The 20,704-nt window shown below is 49.4% G+C and overlaps 1 pseudogene; it reads right to left on the minus strand.

Annotated features, from left to right (window-relative positions):
* Positions 1 to 1,042: 1,042 nt before the first annotated feature.
* Positions 1,043 to 5,488, minus strand: LOC125613253 (annotated as a pseudogene).
* Positions 5,489 to 20,704: the final 15,216 nt, after the last annotated feature.

A 20,704-nucleotide genomic window follows, 5' to 3' on the forward strand; every position in this document is an offset into this window, starting at 1 on the left:
TATGAGGACCCCAAGCCCATCATGGAGTTCCCCCCTCAGGTCCTCACCCATCCTAATCACCTCCCAACTGGAATTGGACAATCCCAAATTGGTCCTGGCAACGTTACCTCAGCGTGGACTGGCGAGGAAGAGGTCCAACCCACCAGGCTGAGGGCTTCAACGCGGGCATTTGGAGGAGACAGCTCACTCCACAGCAGAAGCCCTCAGGGTCCCTTCACCAGATCCTACAGAAACCGGGAAAGAAAGAAAACACTTTGTGTCAAATCTGGAGATAAGACAGTGACACTGCTCTTACTCCTCCACAGCTACGGATTCAACCCAGGCAGAGTGAAGCTCCCCACATCCGTTCCTTGGCCTCAGGAGGCTCCTGGAGGTCAGGCCCCTGGTCTGTTCTCTTTCTCCCTGAGGCAAGGTAATCGTGAACCCCAGTCACCATTTCGTTTCTCTGTCATCTTGCGCAAACTGCTTCCGGCACTTTCTTTTGACGGAGCAAAGGCTTGTGAACCACGCTTCACAAGAGAAGGGTGCCTGCTGAGCTTCCCCCCACCTCCGAGGGCATATCACAGGCATGGGCTGTTGCATTGAACATTTTTAAAATCCAAAGAAACATCAGAACAAGGTCTGTGTTCCAAAAGTGCACTTGGACTTGTTCCGTCAGGCATGGTGACACACACTGACATAGAAACATGTCATGAAGGAAGAGCAACGTTCATTCTCAAAGATCCCTACAAATCGGAGGCAGGAAAAGCCATGCAGGGCACGGGGGTGGGGGTGTCCAGCAGGGTCCCTCAGGACAGGGGGAGGCCAAGCACTATCCAGAGGCTTTCCTGGGGTTCTTGGGAGAAGGAATAGACAAAGCAGGTAGGTGCAAGTTGGACTTGGATAGTTGACTAACCTGGGCAGGTTCTGGGCTCTAGGGGTAGCTCCTGGTTGTCTGAGACTAGCTCAGGGTGGTTTAGGGCCAATGTATGAGAGTTTGATGGAGGAGGTACATGGGGTTTGCCTGGGAGAGTTGGTTTGCATAGCACAGGTGGGCTCACAGGGCAGTTGCTTGCCATCTCTAGGAATCCATGGGAATCTCTAGGGATCCATGGGAAGGAATTCCCTCCAGGATCAAGGGCCCAAATACCAGAGCATGGAACACAGAGAAGGTGAGAAACTATAGTCAATACCGTCTGAGTAGGATACCTTCCTCTGCCGGAAAGCTTCCTGTGGGAGCCGCTGAAGATAGTTTTGACCTTTTCATCCTGTGATTTTGTTGACACCAGGGCATAAAAACGTCATCCCAAACTTCACTGATCAATTCATTTCTTTTCCTCATCATTTACCATCAACATCATTTACCATCCAGACAATGGACCCAGAGCCTGGAATGCAGAAAGATGCTCTGTGTTCTCATGAAATGCTGCCCGGTTTCTTTTTTTTTTTTTAATTGGAAAAAAGTATATATTTTGGAAGAACTCACTACATAAAGTGACAGAATTCCAAAATCAAATTGCATGAAAATATACATCGAAATTTCTTTGTACAATAGGTGAGAAAATCTCTAGTATTGAAGAATAAAGACAAAGAAATATGAAGGACTAGGGAGAAGGATATGAGGGCAAATAGCATTCCTAATAGCAAACCAGGAAGTAGGAACCTCGTCGTGGTGCATGCTTTATTTATCCAAACTTAACATTAATCAACTGAAGGGCAAAAATAAAACCAAATCAGAATTTTGTATTATTTGGGGTAAATTTCAGTAAGTTGAATTTAGAATCCACTTTTTTTTCTTTTTTAAGTTCTTGAGATAATGTCTAGGTTCAAGAGCTCTCAACAGCCAGAAAAATGTTATTGCTACATCCAATCCAAGAGATGGGTGCAACTAGAATACAAAAAGGGACAAAGCACCTGGTGATGACCACTCCTCTGAAGTCATCATTAAAAATCAAGTAATTGCTTATGAAGTATTTCAGTATTCGAACCAAATCATCTGAGAACTTTCTAGCAGATGGAAGAGATAAAAGCAAAGAGGACTGTCAAAACAAAGAAGATACAAAAGTTTAGTAAGTGACAAGGGTTAAAGGAAGCCTCAGTGGTTTAAAGGAAATTAAATGGAAACTTTTAATCCTAATTGCTTTTCATCTGACATGAAAAGACTTTAAGGAGTCTTTTTAAACTGATAAGAAACAATGAATAGAGAAAGAAAACCTGCTAAAATCTTTTTAGAATTTACACGATTCTTATTCTATTTACTATCAGAAAGCATTATTCGGTACAAGGTGTATTTGTGGATGTACATGAACAGCATACATATTATCCGGATCATGTTGTGCTATGTACACATCTTTACAATTCTTCCTGAAGGTTAAAACAGTTCATTAGAATTCAAAATGCGTAATCATCTGTAAGCTGGCGCTTGTTAGGCTCTTGTCAACATTGATAACTGGCATGTTTTCTTGCAGCCCAGTTCCAGCCAGGGTTTTGCCAACTTGTTACAACAGAAGTCCAGCAATACAGGGGGGTAGAGTGCAGGAAAAACAGTGCCCTGTTTCTCAATTGAAGACCCTGAAATAAGTGAAATTACCAGCTGCTGAATAAATGTCACTCAAAAGCAGTCTCTTGGCTTTTTCTTGCACAGAGTGCAACTTTCCTTTTAAATTCTCCATTTCTGTCTTCCCTCCATTCTTTCGCAGGTGACTCTCCATTAGGGTCTGCCATCATGGAAATGACACTAATCATGGTGGTTCCCACAGTGTGGATAGGAAGCCAGCGTTCCTCTGGCTTTTCATAACCATATTTATCCTCCCCAGGCTCATGAAGAATAGAAATGCAAACGTCACCATTTTTATCAACATTTGGATGCCAGATTTCTGTAATGATTTCACTTTAGGAGGCTGGAGGGGATAATCTTTTGGGAAGTGAGATGAGCCTTAAGAACACCACCTTCATAAAGTGTGTCTGGAGGACCAACAATAAGGACTTCCCATCGATAGAGCTCGTAGTCACCTATTAAACCTGCTGGAAAGTCTTCCACGGGGTTTTTGTTGAGTTCGCCACGTGGGGCCCAGATGCTCCTGCTGCCCAGGGTCTGGCGGCCTCCACCACACCTGATCCCCAGGACCATGCTGCCTGGTTTCTTTCAGCTAAGGCAAACATCAGGGATGTGTTTTTGTGACAATTTGTAATTCTCTTGAGATAGTTAGACCTTAAGGAGGCACCCACCCCCATAGAGGGCTATCCCACTCCAGTCGGACAAGGCCAGTGGTCTTCTCCTCAAGAAAGTGTAGGTCACTTTTCCAAACAAAGGATGTTAGCTTGTGTGATTTTACATCTCTTTGCCCTGGGACAGGAGAGCTTACAGGTCTAAGTCATGGCCTCTTCCTCAAAGAGCTGCTGTCCATGGGGAAAATAAGGTGCATTCACCCCAAACAATGGCAAACTAATGCAAGACAGTGCATCACCCAGGGCAAAGCTCTGTGCTGACAACAGGTAAGAAGGGGTTTAAAGAATAAATGTGTATAGGAAGGGAGATTTTTTTAGAATAGCTAGAATGCACTAATAAAAACATTGTCCAAAAACAAAACAGCTAAAAACGGGAAGATTGTAGTGAAACCCCGTAAGATGGATGCAGCTTGGTCAGGCAGAGGTGGAGAGGAAGGAATTTCAAAGCAGGCCCCGTACCTCCTCACAGGACAGGGTCTAGCTGAGTAAATGAGTGTGTTCCTTATGATTGGCGTCTATGCCAGACATTCCTCAGAGCTGGAGATACAGCGATTGACAAAACAGATAAAACTCCTGAGGGCACCAGGCTCACATTTCACTGGATTGATAACCAGAAAAGCAATTAAGAGGTATGTCTGCCCAGGTAGCCAGCCCGCGTCTCAGTCCTGTGACCTGTGCTTCTGCCACGTGGCAGCCTGGAGCGTGGCAAACCCTGCCTGCACGGGAGCCGTCTTGTGCCTCTTATCACACATTTCAGTGACTTGCCTTCTTCACTTAGAATTTCTACTTACCCTCCTTAGGTCCTTACCACAGATCCCAGGAGAAGGGAATTCAGACTCATAGCGCCGAGTAGGAGAGAAGAGTCTGAGTAGGGCTGTGTTTTAGCTTTCCATTGCTGTAACAAAATACCTGAGAAAGTAAACTTATAAGAAAGAAAGATTCATTTTGGTGCATGTTTTCAGAGATTTCAGTCCATGGCCCCGTTGCCTTTGGGCCTGTGGTGAGGCAGAACACCATGGGGGGAGCATGTGATGGGAAAGGCCGTTCACGTTATGATAGCCAGGAAGCAAAAGGGAGAGAAGGGAATATTCCCCTCACGGCACACCCAGTGACCTAACATCCTTTCACCAGGCCCACGTCCTAAAGGTCCCACCACCTCCCAATGGCACCCTGGGCTGGCGACCAAGCCCTTAGCGTGTGGGGGTTTGGCAGACATCTAAGCTCCACACCACCGGGGTGCAAGCTGTAGTCTTCGATCCCCTCTTAACTAAACACAGATTACTTCCTATGGAGAAACTCAAAGCCTCTACCACTTTCCAGCCTCCAGGACCAACAAGGCAGCAGGGTGACGGTGGCTGTCGAAGCTACTCTGACACCTCTGTCCTTTACAGTCACCTCAAGGCCATAGCCCTTTTGCAGGACTTTCCCACCTCTCTCCTGGACTTGTGCCTGGCTTGCTCAGGCTGACCGTGATGCTCTCACTGAGACTCCTGCTCGGCACACAGTTCAGGTTGAAGCACCTTTTCCAGATACACTTCCTTCCCCCAAACAGAAAACATACGAGGTCGCCCTTCCTTCCAGGTAATGTTTTCGTACTAACCAGTAGCTCTAGATGAGCTGGTTAGGGAGGGTTCCAGATGACTCCATCTTCATGTGTGAGAGCAGCAACACCTACACTTCCTGTCTCTGCCTCAGCCAGCCGTCGGCCCAGCAGAGGGCCTCTCCAGCCCTGTCCCCTCAAGTCACAGGAAACTCCAACAAGACATCTGATCAGCAATCTGATGACCACTAGAAGGGCCCCACGTTCCTGCCTCGAAAAGAAGGAATTGAAATGTTGGTTCATTCGCTCTTCACCCAGCATCTTTTTCCTGGGTTCTGGAGATAAAACTGTGAAAAAAAAAAAAAAGGCCTTTTAAAAGCCTGTAATAGCCTATAATACTACCAGAGCTGCCTAATGTCTCTCTATATATATCCCCGGCCTGCCTCTCCAACCATTTCCCATACTTCTTTTTAAAACAAAATCTAATTGGATCGTATCCTTCTCAAAACCTTCAATAGCATCCCAATGTCCTTAGGAAATATTCTAGACTTTGGAACGGCTCACGAACGGCCCCCTGAAATGACTCTCAGCCCCCTCCCATGTCATGTCATGCTGTGCTTCTGGACCACCCTGGGACAGTGCCTTCTCTCTCTTTGATTTATTCCTCTGCCTTCACCTCGGCTCAGCCAGGTCTCTATTGGCCAACACTCACGGAGCCCTGTGGATGTCACCCTCAATATTGGAGGACAGAGGAACGTAGTAACCTCGGAGACCTACTTCCTCCCTACAAATGCGTGACTCTCACTGTGGATGGCCTGCCATCATCTCTGCAGACCCTTCATGCCTGCTCTCAACTGTGCAGTCCTGAGAACTTCAGAGATTAAGTGTGCTCAACTACTGCTGCTTGTAAGTTGTCCCCAACAAGTCCTAGCATATGTCTGGACCACACAAAGAACACGGTGCGTGCACGCAACTCTGCTCCACAGTATTCCCAAGCACTTGTTTAAATCTTCCCGCCCCAAGTGGCTCTAACCTCCATCAGCTCCGGGGACTTGGACTTGCTCACTGCAGTCCCCAGCACAGAGTCTGGCATTTAATGAGAATCAGTCAGTGTCTCCCAAATGAAGAATCCTCCTGCAACAACTTCAGAGACACTCTAGAACAGCACGTTCTACCACAGTTGTTCTTGTGTCTTTTCCTGCAGCTAGACTAAGTTCTGGAAGGGCCCAGCGATTTACCCTTATTTTCAATTCTACACACCCGATGCAGTACTTGGAACACCCCTGCTCAGTAAATGTGGAGCAGGGAGTGAAGGAACGGACTCACTCGAGGCTTCCCCCCTCCCTCCCAGGCCTCCTCTACAAAATGAGGGGAAAGGAGAGGACCTCCTCCATGGCTTTCACCTCCACCGCGACCAAAGTCACATTTGCTCAAATAGAAGAACAGCCCCAAGAAGAGAGTTGGGGCCCCTGACTGGAGTGTCTTTTCAAAAAATTTAAAGTCATATTCTAAAGGTAAAGTGCATAAGGCTTTGAGCAAGTGGTTCAGGAAACACTAACAAAACCACGGTTCCTAGATGCAGTTTTTAACCACTTGGCATTGTTAACAAGGCCAGCTAAGAAAGTGGTTTTCAAACTATGTTCCATAGAGTCTCTCTGGTGGGGAGAAATTAAGTAGAGGTTTCCTAAAAGGTTATGTTTAAACACAGGTTTCTGCAGCCATGATCAATACATAGATAAATAGATAGAAGATGATAGTCTTTTTAAAAATCAACCATTGTTCTGAAATAGTAGTGAGTCTGTGCACTTTTCCCTGCCAGACACCATATTTCACAGTATTACAATGCCACTGATAGATTGTAGGACTCATAATATTTTTTCCATAATTTGTTGCTTCTCATATTTTCATTTAATTTTTTAATTGAAAAAAACACTTTGAATGTTTTTGTTGTCCGGGTTTGTGAGTGCCCTAAGAGGTTACTTGAGCTAACCAGACGCAGAAGCAGGAGCCAGTCTAATGGGCCCTACAGGAGGCTGTGTATGTCTATCTCCTGATGACGGTGTGGAGGCCACATCTGCTCATCTTCGAATTCCTGTGGTATCTAGTAGAGAACTCAATAACTAGGAGTTCTTAGTAAAAAATCATGAGACAGCCAGGCATGGTGGCACACACATATAATCCCAACAGCAAGACGCTAAGCAACTCAGTGAGATCCTGTCTCTAAATAAAATACAAATTAGGATTGGGGTGTGGCTCAGTGATCCAGTGCCCCTGAGTTTAATCCCTGGTAGGAAAAAAAAAGAAAGAAAGAAAAAAGAAACAATTCGCCTGACCAAAGTGATAGGTGGCTTTCAGCAGAAATTGTGGAACCAAAACAAGAGGGTATTGTTTTACAGAGAGGGTGTTGTTGGAGAAAACACGCTTAAGTCCCAGGTATCCACACAGCATGGGGAACTCACTCTGCTTGACATACAGGCCCAGGATTCCTGCGCTGCCGTGGCCCTGGGCCTGGCCGAAGGGAAGGAGACCTCAGACGTGGCCGGGCCTTAGCTCATGGGTCTGCACAGCACCCCAGTGAGGCCTCTGTCACCCTCGTTCACCTGGGGAGCCACAGACATAGGGAAGCGAAGTTCTTGCACCCGCCTGCTCCCTTCTGCAGGCCCTCCACTCACCCCCTTGGGCTGGAATTCACCAAGAGCTGTGCCCTCCCTGTCAGGAAGGGCGGAGGAGGCTTTATATTTGTGGGAATTCCAGCCAGTGGCCAGCAGTGTCCAGGACAGCTGGAGGACATGCAGGAGTGGCCATCCTTGGAGCCACGGCTTGGTCCTTGGATGCCCGCTGTGGCTGCTTAGCGGGAGGGCGTGCTGGGCCAGGGAGAACCGTGGGCTCCGTCGGGCCCTCCCTCCTCCCCCTTGGGCCTGTGCGTCCACCGCACTCCTTTCCAAGCCCCCGCCTCATCTCAGGATGCGTCCTCTAGGCCCATCTGTAGCAGCTGGCCCAGACCTTGTCCCCTCCCTCCCCAGGGTCCCGTCCTGAGCACCTTGCTGGGTCCCCTGGGTGGAGGACAGGCCGGCAGCACCAGTGAAGCCTAATGCTGAGACCAAGCTGAGGATAAGGGAAGCGGCAGCCGTGCTGGTGTGCGCCTGTGTGTGCACACCCAGGCACACTCAGAGAGTGTGTTCACGTGGGCACAGGTGTCTTGTGTGCATGCGTGTGGGTCTGTGTGCTGTCACTCTGGGGCTGATCTTCAAGCTCTCCCCTCAGCCTTCCGAACTCCCTCCCCGCTCTGTCAAGGATCTGCTCAGCCCCTGCTCCGAGATGCACGCGACCATTCCCCCTCCACACCAGGCCCCCTCCTCTTGTCCTGCTTATGTTTTCCACACACTTTTCCCTGCCCGACACCATATTTCACATACACGCGCGCACGCAGGGTTTGTGGGTTCGTCCACCCCATCTCTCCCTTTATGTTCATCTTAGGCTCTTGCTAAGTTGCCGAGGGGCTGGCCTCAAACTTGCCCGCCTCAGCCTCCTGAGTTGCTGGGATCACAGACATGCACCATTGCTTATCTCTTAACATAGCCAAAGTGATAGTTGTTGAAAATCATCGCCTTTAGGATTTGCAGATCATTTCACCCAGTTTAGATATCCATGGTTCCCCGTTCATTCGCCCAGTCGTTCAGAGGCACTGACTGGTTGCCCCTCCTGGCTGCGGGATCAGGAGGAGGTCCCCACGGCCATTCCTTACTCCTCTCTGGTGTGCGCCTGGAGTTTGCCGATGTGAGGGACTCTTGAGAGACGTGGAGAGCGTTAGTGAAGTGAGCGGAGGTTTCTCAGCCTCCCTTGTGGGCTTGGCCTCCCCACGCAGGCTGTAGGTCCCTGAGGGGGTGACTTCTGGGATGCAGGGCCGCAGCCCTGAGGACAGCCCTCCAGGCCTCCCCTTTGCACCAGCTCAGCTTCCTGGCCACAACCCCAGGGCCTCTGCTCTGCTTCCTCTCACAGGGTCTGAGCACCACAGAATGAACAGGGCCCTTCCTCCTGAGCCTTCCTTGTATCAGATAAGATGAACATAAAGGGAGAGATGGGGGCAACTTAGCAAGAGCCTGTCAAAAGGGCTGGGCTGCACAGCTCCGTAGCACACAGCATATTCGTGTAAACACGAGGGCACTGTTACCAGCTCACACAGCCTCCTAAGCAGCACAGCCCATGTAAATACATGTGACTGTCATCCATTTTATTTGTGAAACTTGGTTGTTGTGCTTAGCTTCTGAAGGAGGGCAGAGCATTGTGCACAGAGCCTCCACCTGTCCTTATCTCCCTCTGTGGTGGGCAGGCCTTTGTTTGCCCTCAGGGCCATCTGTAGGTTCATCTCCATTCCTCTCTAAAACCCACAAGCACAGCCAGGCACAGGGCAGAGGCTCGGCAGCTGTTTGCCAAATGAGTAAAAGGAAAGAGATCTATGCAGCCGGCTCCATTATCATCATTGTGATAAGATCAAGCCTACGAGAAATCCCATTGTTCTGCCCAGTGACACACTGAGGACATTCTGCCAGAACCGAGGCACAGGTGGCAGCTTACGTGGTCGAGACACCCATTGAAATGGGGTCATAAAGTGTATCAAACCAAAATGCACAACCTGCCTTCTCTCCCAGGCTTCTCAAGCTCTGCTCTATTGACACTTTGGGCAGAGAATTCTTGGTCACAGGAGGCTGTCCTGCATCCGAGTGTGACTAGCAGCATCCCTGAGCCCCACCCAACAGAAGCCAGTGCATCTCCCCACCAGTAAGGCAGCCAACGTCTCCAGACACTGCCAGGTGCTCCCTGGGAGGCAGCACTGATCCCAGCTAACAGCACTGTTCTGACTCAGTGCAAGAAGCTGGGGTGGGGGCAGACTGGGAGGGGAGAGAGTCAAAAGGTACAAAATTTCAGTTCGGGGGACAGGGCTCAGGAGATCTATGGTGCAATGTGGTGACAGAGTTACTAACAATGTGTTATGTGCTTGAAAATTGCTTAAAGAGTAGATTTCAAGTGCTCTCATCATGAAACAATGGTAAGGATCTGAGTTAATGCACCTGCTGATTAGCTCGAGTTCACCATCTCACCAGGTACACCTATTTCAGAATGCCATGCAGCATCCTAAGTGTATAAGATTACTTGTCAATTTAAGAAATAAGATTTTAAGAATAGTTCAGTTAAATCTGTTACAAACAAGATTTTTAATGCTCATTAAGCAGGATATATTGGATAGCAACTTTCCGTTTCCCAGAGCACGGTCTTAGCCCCACTCATTGAGCACTTAGAGCACCCTGTAAACTATTCTGAGGGTTTTTTGTGCGTTAACTCATTACTCTGTCCTCCACCACATAACCTCAGCCCTGTCACTACTTCTCTTCAGAGTGAAGAGCCTGAGGACAAACAGTCCCTGGGAAGTGGACCAGCAAGCCGAGGAGTGAGGCCACCTTGCACAGGCCACGCATGGAGCACTGTGTTAGATGAGATACCCATCTAAGTCGTCATGATCCATGTACTTTACATTTATGACCAACTTAGAGCTCATTGATCACTTGGGGACATGTGCGTGTTTTTAGAAGGGACGGGGTGGGTACTTTGGAGTCACAAGCCTCAGCTCAGGGGACATTGCTGAGAGCCCAGTGTGGGCCATACTATGTACAGGTAGGAGGAATCCAAAGTTGTCTCAGGTGAAGCCCCACCTTCAAGGAGGCTGAGGGGCTGGAAGGGACTTAGTGTCCCTCCAGCAGCACCACTTAACAGCATTCAGTCCTCATGCATCTTACCCAGTAGGTGCTCTTCTTGCCACCATTTCACACACGCTAGGCTGGGTGCTAGGGAGTAAGTGACCCGCCCAAAGCCACCAAGTTCCTCGGTGCAAGTAACAGGGACTTCAGCCCCCACGTCTGGAGGCCCACTCTGCTGAACAGAGCTGCCACACCCCATGCCCCAAGTCAGGATGGGTAGCGGTTCCAGGATGCTTGACACTCTCTGTCCTGAATCCTAGATGCAAATGCAGAGTGGGTAAAGACGCAGGAATGACTCGGTGCCAACCCATCTCTTGATAAACGAGCCCAGGAAAGGACTTGGTGCCTTGGCCCTCGTTAGAGACTGGAGCCCAGTCCTCTAGCATGGCTGTGAGTGCCCAGCAGCACGTGCCACTTGCATAGGCAGCACAGGTGTCACCATGACTAGAAAGCCTGGCCCACAGCCAGCGTGTTTGCTGCAAAGACTTTCCAAGCTCCCAGGGACCCTGGCCCCGCACCCAGCCTGGCCTGCTGAGGCCAGCAGGCAGGGCACAGCCCACTGGGGTGGGGCTGGCTTGAGGAAGTGCAGAGGACTTGGGGGAGACCGTGCACCCCCTTTTCCTGCTACAAGAGCTGTTTCATTGCCATTCTGAAATGCTCCACCTCAATATTCAAAAAACAAAACCCATTTTGATTCTGAAGACGCATCATGGAAGTGATAAACCTGAGGCTCTCCTCGCTCTCTCCCGAAATAGAACCTTCTCCTTGAGGGGCCAATACCAGTTCCTTTTTTCCACCTGGACACGTAGTCTCAGCATTTTCCAACTGTGACTCCCCAGAGCATGAACCTCCAGCTTGAACCCGAGACCTGTAGTTTCTAAGTCTGTCGGTGGAGGCTGGACAGGATTCTGTGCAAATTGGGGCAAGGCCTGCCTCCTGCCTGCTCGCAGTGCTCAGCTCAGAGGACCTGTCCTGGCCAAGGCCTGGCCTGCACTCAGCCTTCATGTCGACAGCCTGACTGAGCTCCAGGAGCAGCATTTCAGACACAAAGGCCACCACTTCCCCCTGTGAGGGTCCTTCTCCCCCCACCCCCTTCCTACCCTGCTACTCATCACCTTGTCCTCCTCCCCTCCCCACACTCGTGGAAATACCCTGGGGCCAAAAGCCAGAGATGCAGCATCCACACTGCAGAACCGTGAGGCCTCAGGCAAATCAGTCCACACTGCTGAACTGTTTCCCCATCTGTCAATGGAGGAGTGGGACCCTGGATCACCTTCAGTGGCCACAGGAGAGCTTGGGCCTACCGAGCTTACACAGGCTGAGCAAACAAGCCGGGCTGGTGGCCACACAGACGGCTGTTAGAGGGCACTGCTCAAGAAACAAGGGGCACTTGTGGATGATTTTTCCAAGCTGCAGTCAGCGGAGCATCTTGCTCATTGCTGGAAGACTTCACCTAGCAGGAGACCTGGCACAGACCCCCACAACCAGCTCCTCACCCTATGAGTGCACGAGTAAGACTGGGACCGGTGAAGACAAGTGCCTTTGAAGTCACAAGTAGCTGCCAAGCTTTGGTTTTGTGCCAACTGTCATCACAGGTTTAGTTGGTAAGAAATCCAAAGAATACCTCACCTTTCTGTTCCAGGACAAAGGTAATAAGAAAGGAGTTCCTATAATCCAAAGCCGAAGAGAAGTTCAAAATACAATAAAGATTCAAAAGGAGGAAAATGTCACGTCCATGGGGAGTCAGGAAGGTTCACAGACCTTGACAGACAGAGTTTCACCTGAGAGATGAGGACAGGGCCTCCAGGCAGAGTGCCCAAAGGTGGAAAGACAGGGAGGCAGCAGCGGGACCATGCCAGGCGGGGTTTGAGATTTCCTCCAGAACAGCAAAGAGTTTTCCAGGCTCTGGTTGGTTGACTGATGCCTTTTCCAGGAAGAGCCAGTCATCACGTACAGTTCCAATTCATAATTCCCAAACAAACACAGCTTACAACCACCTGGTGCAAACACTCTCCCACTGGAGGCAGTCACTCACCTCTGAAACCAACGTGTCACTGGGCATTAAGTGGGATTAACAGTACCCAGCTCACAGAGTAGTTTTGGGAATTGACTGTGGCAATAGCTGTTCAAGTGTTTGGCTTGGAGAATGGTCTCTTTACCTGAAGATGACAACAATCTTCTCCAGTAGAGACTTTTTTGCAATATAGACACACCTGCAACGAGGAAGTACATTCCAGAATTATCTAGCTGAAGACAACTCCACGTCACAGGTTAGAAATTTCAGGGGTGAAAAACAGTAGCTTGCCAGAGCTATAAGGCCTGTCCTCAAAGCTGAGCCAAGAGCCCAGGTCCCCTGACCCCAGGCATCCGCTCTCCTGCCAGAAGGCGACTAAATGTATCTGAAATAGACATTTCATCTCTGCAGCAGATGTTGGCCCTTCTTGCTATGCCCCAATGTTCCTGTAGTCCTAGGCCACAGGACTGACTCTGGGGACCCTAACAAGTCAGAGTTGGCCACTCACCCCAAACAACAAATAGAAAAGTAATGTAACATGCAGGAAAGAAATTTCAATCAATAAAGGCCTGTTGGGAAGGCAGAGTGAAATCAAGCATCTCAGTTATTTCTCCAGGGTGTTGACATGAGCTCTAGGTTTAAACAGAGGAAGAACTGGGGCTTGGGGTGAGAGATATCCATAATCAAATTATCTTGGCCAGGTTGTGGGTCTGCCGATCACTATCTCATCGCGGGTTCTGCCAGGTGCCCCTGAGGATGTCCTCATGTGGCTGCAGGGTAGTCTCTGTTTGCTGCTCAGGATATTCATCTATCAGGCCTGTGATCCTGGAAGAGGGCAATTTGGTTCCCATGGGAAGATGCTACTACTAAGGAGCCATCTATTCATGGGACTATCTGCCACTTTTGGGGGGAGTCCCAGAATGGGTGATCTGCCTGCAAGACTCCACTGTTCCCTGAAGGTATAAGGCAATGACTGGAGACTTTTAGGTGCCACTTTAGGGTCTGGAGTGACACCTGTAAAAGCTGGTGTTAGGCATCCCTGAAAACAATGAGACTATCTCAGTTACTCTTATCTTGGTGTTCTCAGGTCTTGAAAGGGGATGAAATTTGGAAAATTTAGGGCTAATACACCTTGTATTACCAGTTTTCACATGAACAATTTTAAATGGTTAACATGCTCTGTGCTGAGTTAGCTAGAATCTGAAGACAGAAACAAGTTGAAGGCAGAGATGCCAAGCTTTATTCTGCTTTTAGTTACCTACCAGACATCCACAGGACCAGTGCTTTTAGCAAAGGCATCCTCTCTGAGTCCTGTGACATGGATCCCCCATCCTTAAGAGTTCTGGGCACAAAAGTTGGAGGTGATGTCCGCCAAGTCCTCAAGCTCCTTTGCTGCTGAATTGTCATAGAATAGGGAGAACACAGGCACAACCCTGGGGGAAGAAGGTCACGATGTGTGGACAGGACCTTGCCTGGTCTCTGGCAGTCATACGCCAACTCCCGCTCACCACCACCAAATGCACAACTAGTATGAGCTGTTGGGTGTCATTTGAGCGTCTATGTATCAATGTGGAGATTAGGAAATAAAGGCTCAGAGAAGTTGGACAGCGAGACCAAGAGCATGTAGCGGGGAACCTGTGGTCTCGGTTTCTGCAGTTTCTCCACCCACCCTGCTCTCGTGAATGTGCACACCCCACACCCACTGGAGGAAGCTCTGAGGTGCTAATGTCCGTGAGTGCTCTTCTGCCCCCCCCCCATCCCATGGAACACTTTCTTGCCAATGTGCTTGTTCCCCCGTCAGCTTTCACACCCCCACTCTGCTCTGGTTGGGCCCTCCTGGTGACACGCTGACATTGCAGCCACTCAGGGATATTCTTTGGCCCTCTGGCTTTTTACTGTGGACCCTGGCTCTGGGGAGCTTCCTGCACCCCTTGACCCTCCTCAGGACTGGAGACTGTCCCCTCTGAGCCTCCGGCTTGGCCCTGAGCTCCAGGTTTACATGTCCCTGCCCAGGTGGCCCGTGCACTTCTCAGGCTCCACCCAGCCAAGGTTCCACTTGTCCCTGGGAAACGGCAGCCTGGTCCACCTGGAAGACCCTCACCCACTCCTCTCCCTCTATCACCCTCCACACCAGAGGCAACTCTTTTATTCCTTCCACGATGGAGCTGTGCAAGCTTCCACCTCCCCCACTCAACCTCCAGCTGGCCTCCTGTGGTAGACGCAGGCAGTTATCTCCTACCTGGGCTCCCCACTTCTCCTGACATCTCTTCCAAATCAGTCTCCACAGTGCAACCAGGGATCTTTCCAAAACAGAGTGGGACTGTGTTACTCTCTTTCTTAAACCCTTGTCATAGCTGTCCAAGTGGATGACTGGATGAACCAAATGTGGTGTGTACGGTGAGTGAAACACAATTCAACCTTCAAAGGACAGAGACTCAGCTACATTCTATGACACAGATAAACCCTCTAGACCTCATGCTAAGTGAAAGAAGCCAATCACAAAAGGACAAATACTGTACAATTTCATTCATAGGAGGCCCCTCATAGAGTCAGAAAGCAGACTAGAGGTTTCTAGGGGCTGGGGAAGGAGGAACAGGCAATTAGTGCTCAGTGGGCACAGAGCTTCAGTTTGGGAAGAGGAAAAATGATCTCAGATGGAGGGTGGAGGTGTTTGCACAGTAATGTGAACTATTTACTTAATGCCATTGAACAGTGCACCTAAAAATGGTTAGCATGGTGGATTTTTTGTTGTTATTTTGCCATAACATTAGCAATGATTTCCCATCATCCCTGGAGGAAAGCCCCAAATCCTAGATAGGGCTTCCGAGGCCCTGCTGCCGAGGCCCCCATTTATTGCCTCTCTCCCCAGCGGCTCCTTTATCTTGCAGCTCTCACTAGGACCCCCTGCGTCTGCTCCTGCAATGGAGTGCCACTGGGGCTCTGCCCAATGCTTAAAACACACGGCCTCCTTCTCTGCACTCTCTGTGGCTGAACTGCTTCTGCTCATCTTCCAAACCTCAGCTCCAGAACCCCAATTCTGAGGGAACTTGCCTCACACAAGGGAGGTTGGTGGCTTTTGCCTGGTACAGATGCTGTGTGTGTTTGTCCTCCAAAGGATTAGCCCTCGAAAGTCGTCCAGTGTGCACCCTGTGCTAAGAATAGAGCTGTGTCTGCTCTACTATGTGCAGGGCCAGCGGTGGCACTGACAAATGTCCCCAGCATGTTTGCTGGACAAATACAGTGGCAGCCTGGGCTTACATCCCAGAGGCCAAGTCTGCTCTCTACAGGACATTGACCCTCAGATGACAACATGCACTTGGGATACAGAGAAAAGCAGGCCAAGGGAAGGAGGGTGGAGTGGATCCATCCTGCTCATCCCAAAGAACCTACAGAATGTTGTAACACAAAGAGTGATCACAGGGCAGCTTCCTACCACCAGCCTCTCCACCTACTCTGGACCCATGTAGGGTCAGGCCATTTGGCTCTTCCTTGCCACGAGATAATTTCCATCCTGAGTTCTACCCAATTCCAAAGAGGCTTGGGCATCAACCTGTGCTCGCTCTTGGCCAATATCATCTTACCTCATGCCCAAAGTAGTCTTCCATTCTTCACAGGAGGAAGGAGACTCAAGAGGTTCAGCACCTGTGTGGACTCCCACTCAGCCTCCACAGCTCCCTCTGAACCCTGCTGCCTCCACAAAGCCTTTCCCAGTCAAGTGGCCTAATCCCTCCTCCCCCACGGCTCCCAGAGAGGCTTCTAGAGCCAGAGTTTGGTCCAGCCATGGCTGTGGCTAGCTGCTGCTTTCTACAATGCCCCACAACCCTATGAGCTCCTGAGGTCCCAACCCTTCTCTGCAACCCCCCAAATCTAGTCCAGACCTTTCATATGGAAGATACTCTTGACTGGCATTAGTTGAATAAATAGATCAAGGGCCAATATGCCTGGCCACACGAGTCCATCTTTGTTCTGTGAAGATTGGTAAAAACTCACATGTTGCCCACTTGGAAAGTTGGTGATGAGATGAAGTGTTTCCTTAATTTAAGAATACCATGGAGTGCAAGATGCCCAGCTGGCTACGCATTTTGAGGGGGAGGATGGTGGGGAGCGAGAACACAGCAATCATTTACAGCAATCGTGAGACCCAACTTGACTTCAAAATGCTAACACTGAAAAAGTGTGCATTTTCCATCTTAGAAATGCACAAAGGCATGTGAAAGCACACAAAGACATTGCGACTGTTGTAGTCACTGGAGGAAAGTGCTGAAGGACGGGTGCTGGTCCCCTGCTGGGGCAATTCCTGCCCAAGGGCTGTTTTGTGCAGGTGCAGCAGAGGGTTCTGATGGCTGCCTGGGTGGAGACTGGGCCCTAAGAGACATAAAATTCCCCTTCTTCTTTTAAAAGGGAGGAAACCATGGATGTCGGATGGCCCATAACCTGTCCATGCCCAGGCTAAATTCTACCCAAGCCCGGCTCAGGGTGGGCCTCCTCCCTCTTCATCCAGGGGCTTCCCATCAGACCCACAGGCTCCTGCCAGGGCTCCTGCTTGGGCCCTCCCCAGTGCTGATGACTATGGCTTCTGGTGTCACTGGCTTTTCTCATTTCTGGAAATCCGGTGAACAAACTGTGGGTAGGAAAGAGCTGGTTACGGCAAGAAGTAAGTAGGTTCTGGTGGAGCTGGGGGTCACACACACAACACTGGCTTTGCTGCCTGGAGGGCTCACAGGCCTTTTACTTCCCATCCAGAATAAACCAAATGAGTGTATCCCTTGAGCTTCTGAAAGGCTTCCAGTTGCCCTGGGTTTCAACAATGTCACCACTAAGAAACACTCAGAGGACTGGGCTGCAGCTTACTGGTAGAGTGTGTACTTGGCATGCACCAGGCCCTGGGTTCAATCCCCAGCATCCAAATATATGGAGGATAGATGGATAGATACATAGATAGATAATAGATACATACTTACATACATACACAGTCTCCCCAAAGAGGCCCCCTGGCAGGCATTGAGCAAAGGGCAATAATAGTTTAATGTGATTTACCAAAAAAAAAAATGTGGATCCCCACAAACCAAAGGCTTGAAGGACCCTATGTGTGCTCAGGTCCGAGACCCCAACAAATAAAGACCAAGCTCAAAGGTGAAGAGTGACTTCAGGATTCTCTAGGCAGCACCATCCAACCCAGCCTGGGTGGAGCGACCCATCCCAGTGCCAGGACAGGTGAGTCACAGTCTGTTTACCTGGGAGCTCAGTGAAACCTCCCCTTGTCCCCTTTTCGGTTCATGTTGTGACTTTGAAGAGATCTGCTTCACTCCCCGCCGTCATGTTTGGGACCTGTAGGATATCTGAGGATGTGGATGTGGGGATTCCTTTGGCTTTTCCTTGGCCACAGAGAAGCGTCTTCAGAAGGCCTGACACAGGGGATGAGTGTGTGGAGCTCTTCAGGTTGAAGCAAGGTCACAGCTTTAGCTGGTGCTTGGCAGAACCCCTGAGTCCCCACAGAAAACAGAGACTCTGGGCAGCCCCTGGTTGAATACCTTCCAGCTCAGCTACTATGAGGCTGTGCCTCTGGTTGGCAGTGAGTGACAATTATGGGCGTAACCAACCATACAAAGTCGACACTCACACTTGGAGGGCCGCTTCCCAGCAGGACTCTCTCCTTACAGCTACCTGCAGAGAACAGATGGATCCTGTTGTATAAATGCTACACTTTACCAGATATGTTTACATGCCAGTGAGGGACACTGTCCAACACTCTGTTCTGGTAAAGAAACTAGGGACTGTGACACACACTAGGGGGTACTAGGGAGAAGAGGTGCAAGCTAAAACACCCATCCACCTCTTTGCTGTCTCTAAAGCTTACCCCATTAGGTAGAGGAAGAGGATGTGAGGGCAGAAAAGAGAGCGAGGCCACCAGTCAGAACGTCCCTGAACTGGATCACTACCAACCTCAGGTTGCTTCAAAGTGCGTTGCATGCTTATGCAATTTGCTTCCGTGAGTCAATCAGAATGAACTGTAGGAGTATATCATTTTCTGTTTTGTATTTCAGAAAGGATTTGAAATAGACTATTCAATGTCTCCGAATGGAATTTGTTTCTCAAGAAATCTTCGATGGCATTTGAAAGCACCAGGATTCTGGAGAGTCACAGCGCAAGTCTGAGCTATCTGCATCACATCTGTGGGGTACACGTTTAGCACACACTCCTGTATCTGAAGTATGGCCTCGAAACCAACCATGAATGCCAGGATTCCATCGCTGGCTGGCTCTGCATCCTTCTTCCTCAGGGTGACATCCCTTGGGCCACATGCCTATTCCTGGACCCATCGTTTGTGACTGAAGGAGGGAGAGCCATGATTGATGGGGCTGTGGCTGCACTGGGAAATCACCCTCAGGGAGATGGAGCCTATGGTGCCAGGGAGCCCCCATTAGACTCCCTTGATTGCAGACTAGCTTGAGTGTGGCAGTGAGGGGAGGGGACAACAGGGATCATGAGAGAAGACCAAGGATAACCACCCTCCACACTCTGAACACTAAGCTCTGAGAGGCAGGAGCAGCCTCTGCCTCATTCATAGCTGCATCCTCCAATCCCGACACTCACGTAAAAGTTTGCTAATAGAGAAACCTTCTCCATAAGCTATTATCATTCTCATTTTATAAATTAGAAAACTGAGTCTGAGAGCAGTTTGCCTAAGGTCGCCCAACCCACTAGGACAGAATCGGGAGCCAAAGCAGGCCCAGACGTTTTTGTGCACAATGTGCCATGAACCCCTCTGAGACAGCGGCCACTTCTTACCAGTGGTGCAACGAGAGAGCTGGACCACAGGGAGGGTTTCCTGGGTTCCTGGGAGTTGGAGCATGCTGGCAAGTGATAATGGCAAATGTGTCACCTTCCTGAGGAATCTGATGGCTTTTGGTTAATGCAACCCAAAGATCAAGATTCTTTTCCAATATCATTATTGTTTCTGTTTATTATAAAGGTAATATATGTTCACTGTAAAAATTTTTTTTAAAAAAGACAGTATACAGAGCAGAAATTGAGAGTCTTTCCATGACCTAACCTGAGAAATAATGCATATATGCCCATATTTTTAACATAAGTGGGTTCAACTAATATATGTGAATTTATAATCTGGTTTTGTACTTGTGTAGACACTCACCTGCTAGCAGAACTGGAGTTCATTCTTTCTGCTTGCACATTTCTTTGGCTCTTGAGGGCGTAACTCAGAGTCCAAAAGTCAGAAAGGAATGGATTCTAATTTTTCCCTGAGAAATGGGTCAGAGCACATAAGGGCCCATGTCTTCCACCTTTCAACCCTGAACACGGGGAGCAGGGCAGGAGGCTTGTGCTGGTGCGTCTACATCCTGGGTCTAGATACTGGGGCAGCACGCTGCATGCAGGCTGATTCATAACTTCCTGCTTGGTGGCTAAAGGCTTCTCCTGGTCCAGAATTCCTGGCCCTAATTTCTTACCAAAGACCAGGTAGGTGTCCTCAGCCCTTAGTAACTGACTGTCTCAGCTGATGCGTGGAGCCAACAAAGAGGAGAGTGGGGAGACACGTGAGGAGATCAGCAGGGACAGGAGCCTGCACCTGACCAGGAGTTGGTGCTCAGAGACCATCCTTAGTGAGGGGAGTCCCTGAGAATCTGGATACAGAAGTAACAGTCAGACCCCAGGGTGAGTAGAACCAGCAAAATGGGTTCACCCCTTGGAAGCCAGGGTAGACCCATGGCCCTAGATAGAAGGACCACATAACTTAGTCTGATCGGTAATAGTGACTTTGTTAGGATTAAACCAACCAGAGTCCTTCTAGGGAAGACATTGCAGAAAATCATACACAGCATGTAAGATGTTAAAGCTCAAGGTTCCCAGGAGGCTCAACCCCAGACCTCAGTCTTTAGACAACTGAAACCGTGAGAAAGGAGGGGCTTGTTCAAGGTTCCAGAACTGCATCCTAAAGCCAAGACAAAGCTCCGGGATTCAGCCTTTGGCTGAATGCTCACTCTCAAGTGTCAGAAGTCACTCGGGCAATGGTGCTCTGAACCTTAGACTTCCTCCCCATCCACCTGTGTGAAGAATTAGTCCTGAGTTATAGCAAATGGTTTTTGCACTATAAAGGGAAGACAGAATATGAATAGTCCTAAGACACTAAAGAGAAAGTTCAAGGAGAAGGTTCAAAAGCAAGTTCAAGATAAA

This window comes from Marmota marmota, unplaced genomic scaffold, assembly GCF_001458135.2.
Source record: "Marmota marmota marmota unplaced genomic scaffold, marMar, whole genome shotgun sequence".
Classification (NCBI taxonomy): Eukaryota; Metazoa; Chordata; class Mammalia; order Rodentia; family Sciuridae; genus Marmota; species Marmota marmota.